The sequence below is a fragment of the Anomaloglossus baeobatrachus genome, chromosome 6, assembly GCF_048569485.1.
Source record: "Anomaloglossus baeobatrachus isolate aAnoBae1 chromosome 6, aAnoBae1.hap1, whole genome shotgun sequence".
NCBI lineage: Eukaryota > Metazoa > Chordata > Amphibia > Anura > Aromobatidae > Anomaloglossus > Anomaloglossus baeobatrachus.
This window is the reverse complement of record NC_134358.1, coordinates 133,910,174-133,916,684: the sequence shown is the minus strand read 5'-3', so window position 1 is coordinate 133,916,684 and position 6,511 is coordinate 133,910,174. Positions and strand designations below refer to the sequence as shown.

The 6,511-nt window shown below is 40.6% G+C and overlaps 1 long non-coding RNA gene across 1 annotated transcript in view; it reads right to left on the bottom strand.

Moving 5' to 3' along the window:
- LOC142244134 (uncharacterized) overlaps positions 1-6,511 on the bottom strand; it is a 302,411-nt gene that overhangs the window by 111,072 nt on the left and 184,828 nt on the right. The gene's annotated exons all lie outside the window — the stretch shown is intronic.

Below are 6,511 nucleotides of genomic sequence, written 5' to 3'. Positions count from 1 at the left end.
ACATATTCCCCAGCACTTTACAATTCATTAACTATCGTATCTACCTATAAAAGAAATTAGAATCTCACACGTGTTAAAGAAACAAATACAAAGTGAATACCTGTATATAAATAAGAGCAGTACATGTATAGCACAATACAAGAGGCTCTGTGTACTGGAGATATCTGCGCTGTACACTTTTGCCTGAGAATTGTCTGATCACACTGAACAGTTACAAAGCAGCATAACAGTGACCTCCAGGGGGCGCCCAACACCTTCTTCAGGCAATGATGAAATTGATGAGGCTTATACTACATATGTCTTATACTGTATATGTGTCTATAGTGATATTGAAGAACCTAAGAGTTAATATTTTGTATTAAAGATTTTTTCATGTTTTATTTCTACAGTATCTTTGAAAGTTAGTGACCTGCAGTATACACTAACTGAATGATTGTCTAAACTAACCTTTTACAATAGTACCACCACATTAAATAAAGCAAGATGCATTAAACACCCTCTAGCTGCAGTCCATAGCAGCCTTAAAGGGAACCTGTCAGGTAATTTATGTGTTCTAACCTGGTAGCAGGGTGATGTGTGGCCTAGTAACCCCTTCCTACCCATCCCTGTGTTGTAATAGTGTGTAATGTGAATGTATAAAAATATGTTTTATTACTTATATGTACCCTATGTAAAGAAGCAGGGGCTCTAGCCCCATGGACATCGCATCGCCCTGTGGGAGTTTGCATGTTTTCCGTGGTATCACGTCCCTGTGGGCGTGATACCATGGATTTACATGAGCGATGTACCGTCACTCCTTGAGATCCCGTGCGTGCACATTTACCATTCCTGCAGTCTTGTTACACGGGCCTTGCTTCTCAGCTTCAGACGCTCAAGGAGCGATGGTACATCGCTCATGTAAATCCATGGTATCACGCCCACAGGGACGTGATACCACGGAAAACATGCAAACTCCTGCTATATAAATATGGATGAAGTAAGAAAGTACTTCCAACTGCCTTAAAGGCACAGCTGACCTTCTAGGTTTTCTAGGTTGGGATAAATATTTGTTTCTCTGCCATAGCCATAAACTGTAGCTACCTCAAGCCAATCCTGAAAGACATGCTAGCACCCCTCAGTGTTGCACCCGGGGAAAAATCTCCATCCAATAGTTTTTACAACTAGGGCCATAGTTTAAAGGGGTGGTCCACTACACAGCATAGTAGCCACACATCAATGTAAAGCTCATAATAAAGGCTTTTCTCAAATACCTTGTGTAGTCAGTTGTGCCTTTGAGCGGCGCTATTGCGGTCTGCTCATCCCCATCATGTGACCCTCTGAGCTCCGTGACCTCTGAGATCCTGTGATGTCATGTCAACTTCCAGTTGACCCGATATCACCGAGATGGGCCCCAGTCACACTGAGTGACTGGGCTGTAGGCGGAGTTTCATCGCTCATCACAGCCAAGCATTGCTCCTGCTTGCGGCACTCTGCAGTGATGGAGATAGGACGTGAGATTGTGGGCTGTGATGCTGGGCTGTGACGAGCAGTGAAACTCCACCCACACCCCAGTAACTCAGGGAGACTGAGGCCGGGCTTGATGATGTCAGATCAACTGGAAGTTGACATGACATTACCGGATCTCAGAGGTCACAGAGCCCGGAGGTCACTTCGTGGGGATGAGTGGACCGCAATAGAGCCACTCAGAGGCACAATTGACTACACAAGGTATTTGGGAAAAGCCTTCTTTATGAGCTTTACACCGATGTGTGGCCATTATGGTGAGTAGTGGACCACCTCTTTAAGGACAAAAATGTTGGCTGCAGAAGATACAGTGATATACACACACATTATACTGGCTAATGGTAATATATGCATTGAAGCTAGAAGTAGATTTTTTTCACCTGTGTCCCAAATGAAGCTGACAGTTACTGTTTTTCTTAGATATAATATAGTCATTTTCATAGAAAGTGTTAGAGGAAGCTCCTGCAAACATAAGAAGGACATGACGATACCTTGCTCATATTGTCCCTGATCTGACAATATCTAGTGCCCTAGTGCTGAAAGGTAAAATTGCTAACCATTGAAATATAGGTCATTATGTACTTATCACATTATTAGTTTTCTGGTGCCACTCACTTAGGCATTGAAGGTATGAGGTGCTGATGCCAGTATTATGCCAAATAATTGCCGAGACACGTGAACAATTGTGAATTATTGTGTATGTGTCTTATTCAAAACAACAATACATACGCATGATACACCTCAATCATTCGGCGGTCTCAGCAGGTATATGAGGCCATAACATCACTGACACCACTTACATCCATACCCCCTTAAAGAGGTGGTCGGAAACTAACATTGATTTTAATCCTTAATATCTATCTATTTAATGCAATAATCTTAATCGTTTTTCTAATATACATTCATTAAGAATCCCTTACCACTCTATCCTATCTGCTTTATATTTTATTTTAACTTACTTTTGGGTTGATAACTTTTTGTTTGAGAAACCCAATACATGCTGGGATACTCACACATCATCAAGGGGCAGAGCCTACGGTCACTGCTACAGCTGCTGTTCGCACTCTGAAATGAAGCGTCATCAGTCACCTCTGTTTCAGGCTCTACTCTGGTCCCTGCTTTACTGAGCATGCGTCGTTGTCAATTCCAATATCTGCTTAGTATGAGCTCCCTTGTAACCGTGTGATATTCCTTGCATGCACAGTGACAGTGCACTGCCTCAGTGGCTCTAGTGTGAAGTGATGAGAGAGAAACAGAGTGCACTGTCAGTGTGCATTGTAAGGAGAGAACATGGTGTGCAGGAATAACAGACCAGCACTTCCTCCAAAACAGAAGTCAATTTTGGGGGCGGGGCTCATCTCTGCTCTCCCTGCTCCCCAATTTTTCTCCTTACAGTGTGAAATGACAATGCACTCACTTGCCAATTCGTCACTTTTCATTACAGCTGGCGAGAGAGTGCAATATCACTGTGAATTTAAATGGAATATCCTAGAGTAATCACTGAGCTCATACTGAACATAAGCAGGAATTTACAATCGGCGTATGCTCAGCAGAGCAGGGACAGAACAGCCCCTAAAATGGACATCTCTGATGGCGCTTCATTTCAGAATGGGGACAGGAGCTGTGGCAGTGACCGCAGACTCTGCTGTCTTATGATGTCTTGTTTGATTATCCGCGCATGCACTGGGATTCTCAACTGAAGCGTCATCAAACTGCAGGTAGGTAAAAAAACATAAAGCAGTTATAGTATAGTGGGAACGGTAGGGACTTTTTAATTAAAGTGTATTAATTCAACAATTAGATTATTACATTAAATAGATAGAGATTTAGGATTAAGTCAGTGTTGCAGATCACCCCTTTAATGTGGTAGTTTTATTTGCATAGCCATTATTTTGACATATTGACAGGAATTGAAGCTCGAGGAAGGTAAGTTGTATATTTCCAGTGTATTCTTAGAAGAGTGAAGAGCCGCTGCGAGTGACGATCTTTATAGCTGGATCGGAGCTGCTTGAAGGAAATTGTCAAACTACGCCCCGTCAGTTCAACAATAATTAGGTTTGTTCAACATGGAGGTATTACTCATATGGTGAACTGCAATGGGTGCTATGTGTTTCCAGACTTGCCAGTAGAAAAGACAAACTTTACATGCCAGAATTGCAAGCTTGTGACTCTGTTGGAGGAAAGAGTGCAAAGTCTTTTTCTGAGAGAATAACTACACTGAAGCGCATCAAAGAAGATGAGGATTTGCATGACAGAGCAGAAGAGGCGATTCAGAATGTTACAAGAGAAGAACTTTTCAGCGTTCCCTCAGAAGCTAATAAAGCAGAAATAATGTTTGAGGAGAAGCATCTTTCGATGTACCTGCCGAAGAAGAGAAATGGAAGCATGTGATCAAAAGAAGCAAGAGAATGAGAAGACAGTCAGCACCCACACCGCTGAAGAACCACTTCCACGCTCTCATTCAGAACAACTATTAAGATATGCATAAAAAAGTGCTTTGCCCACAAAGAGCGCTCCAGTAAGCAAACAGCAGCCTCTCGAAGGGAGAAAAAGAAGCACTGTGGTGAAGATGAAAAGGAGAGTGGTGGTTGTGGCAGATTCCACACTGAGAGGAACAGAAACTGCTATCTGCCAACCAGACATCACCTCACGAGAAGTGTTCTGTCTTTCAAGTGCCTAAATCAAAGATGCATCTGATAGGGTATACTTCAGTGCTATAGATGACTATCCACTACTACTGATACACGTAAGAACAAATGACACAGCAAAAAAGGACCTGGAAACTATATGCAGAGACTTTGAAGACGTAGGCCAGGAAGTGAAGGAACTGGGAGTGCAAGTTGTCTTCTCATCCATCCTCTCAGTGGATGGACATGGAACAAGGAGATTGAACAGGATTCTTCAGATGAACAATTGGCTATGTCACTGGTGCCGTCAGCAATGTTTTGGTTTTCTTGACCATGGAAAGAATTACCTGTATGATATACTTATTGATAATTCTGGGTTATGTCTTACGAAAACATGAAAGCACATATTATGCAGATGCCTTGCTACACTCATTAAGGGAGCTTTAAACTAGAGCAATATGAGATGATACATATACAGCCAGGATAAAGTATGCAGCTAATGAATTCTTATGAGAACCCTGTATTGGAAGAGGAAATAAAGAGCAATTAAAACAAAATTATGACTAAAATTAGAGGAGCAAGAGAAACCGACTACAAACTAAAATGTGTCTATTCAAATGGGAAACAAACAAGTAGAATTGGAGCTGCTAACACATGAAGAAAGATATGTCATAGGCATCACTGAAACTTCATGGGATGATACATATGATTGGAATACAAACCTTGAGGGCTACAACTTATTTATAAGAAACATGATTAACAAAATGGGAAGAGGTGTTGCATTGTATGTTACTAAAGCATACAGTTAAAGGAGCTGTAGGTCAACTAATTAAATTTGCAGACTATCCAAAGCTAGGAGGGATAGCTAAAACTAGAGAAGACAGAGAAAGGATTCAGAAGGATCTAAATAAACTGGAACAATGGGTAGTGACTGAAAGAATGGTATTTAAAATGGAGATATGCAAAATGCACATCTGGGCAAGAAAAACAAAAATAACATGTACAGAATGGGCGGAATAGAACTATGCAACAGCGCGTATGAAACAAACTTCGGTATACTAATAGATCACAGGCTGCACATGAGTCAACAGTGTAATGCAGCAGCAAAAAAAAGCAAATACAATTCTGTATTCACAATGTATCAAGAGAAGCATAGACTCAAGCTCATGTGAAGAAATTATCCCCCTCTACTTTGTTTTGGTTAGACCTCATTTGAATACTGTATTCAATTCTGGGCACCACATTTTAAAAAATACATAGAAAATGTGGAGCAAGTGCAGAGAAGATCTACCAGGATGGTGAGAGAACTGCAAACCATATCTTATGATGAACAGTTATAGGATCTGGGAATGTTTAGCTTGAAAAAAAGAAAGAGGAGACTTAATAGCTGTCTACAAATATCTGAATTGCTGCCACAGTGTAGAGGGATTATACTTATTCTTATTTGCACATAAAAAGATGGGAAGCAATGGAATGAAACTGAAAGGGGGAAGATACAATTTAGATATTAGAACAAACTTTTTGACAGTGAGGGCGACTAATGATGGAACAGGCTACCATGAGAGGTGGTGAGTTATCCTTCATTCAAAGTCTTCAAGCAGAGACTGGACATACATCTGTCTAAGAAGATTTAGTGAATCCTTGGACACAATGACCCTGAAGGTCCCTTCCAACTCTAACATTCTATGAGATATTCTAAGATATTTCCTTATTTTTGAAAGGAAAGCACATTTTTTTTCAATGAAGCTAGCATTCGATTAAACAGCACTATACTCTATACATTGTTAATGTGGTAAATGACTATTCTATCTTCAAACGTCTGGGTTTTAATGCAACATCTACATAGGTGTATAGAGGCCCATTTCTAACAACCACCACTCCAGTGTTCTAATGGTACATTGTGTTTGCTAACTGTGTTAGAAGGCTAATGGATGTTTAGAAATCCCTTGAAAACCCTTGTGCAAGTATGTTAGCACAGCTGAAAACAGTAGTTTTACTGATTAGAGAAGTTATAAAAACTGACCTTCCTTTGAGCTAGTTGAGAATCTGGACAATACATTTGTTGGTTCCATTAAACTCTCAAAATGGCAGAAAAAGAGAACTTTCATGTGAAACTCGACAGTCTATTCTTGTTCTTAGAAATGAAGGATATTCCATGCGAGAAATTGCCAAGAAACTGAAGATTTCCTACAACGGTGTGTACTACTCCCTTCAGGTAATTCAGCCGCGCTATCACCACATCAGGAACATATTAATAATTTATGAGATTATTCTTTCGTGCACAGGTCAAAGCATTTCAGGAGTCTCTGCTCCCTTCATCAGGACAACAGGCGAAAAAAAACCCAAATCTTTGATATATGTGGTGATAGCGTGGCTGAATT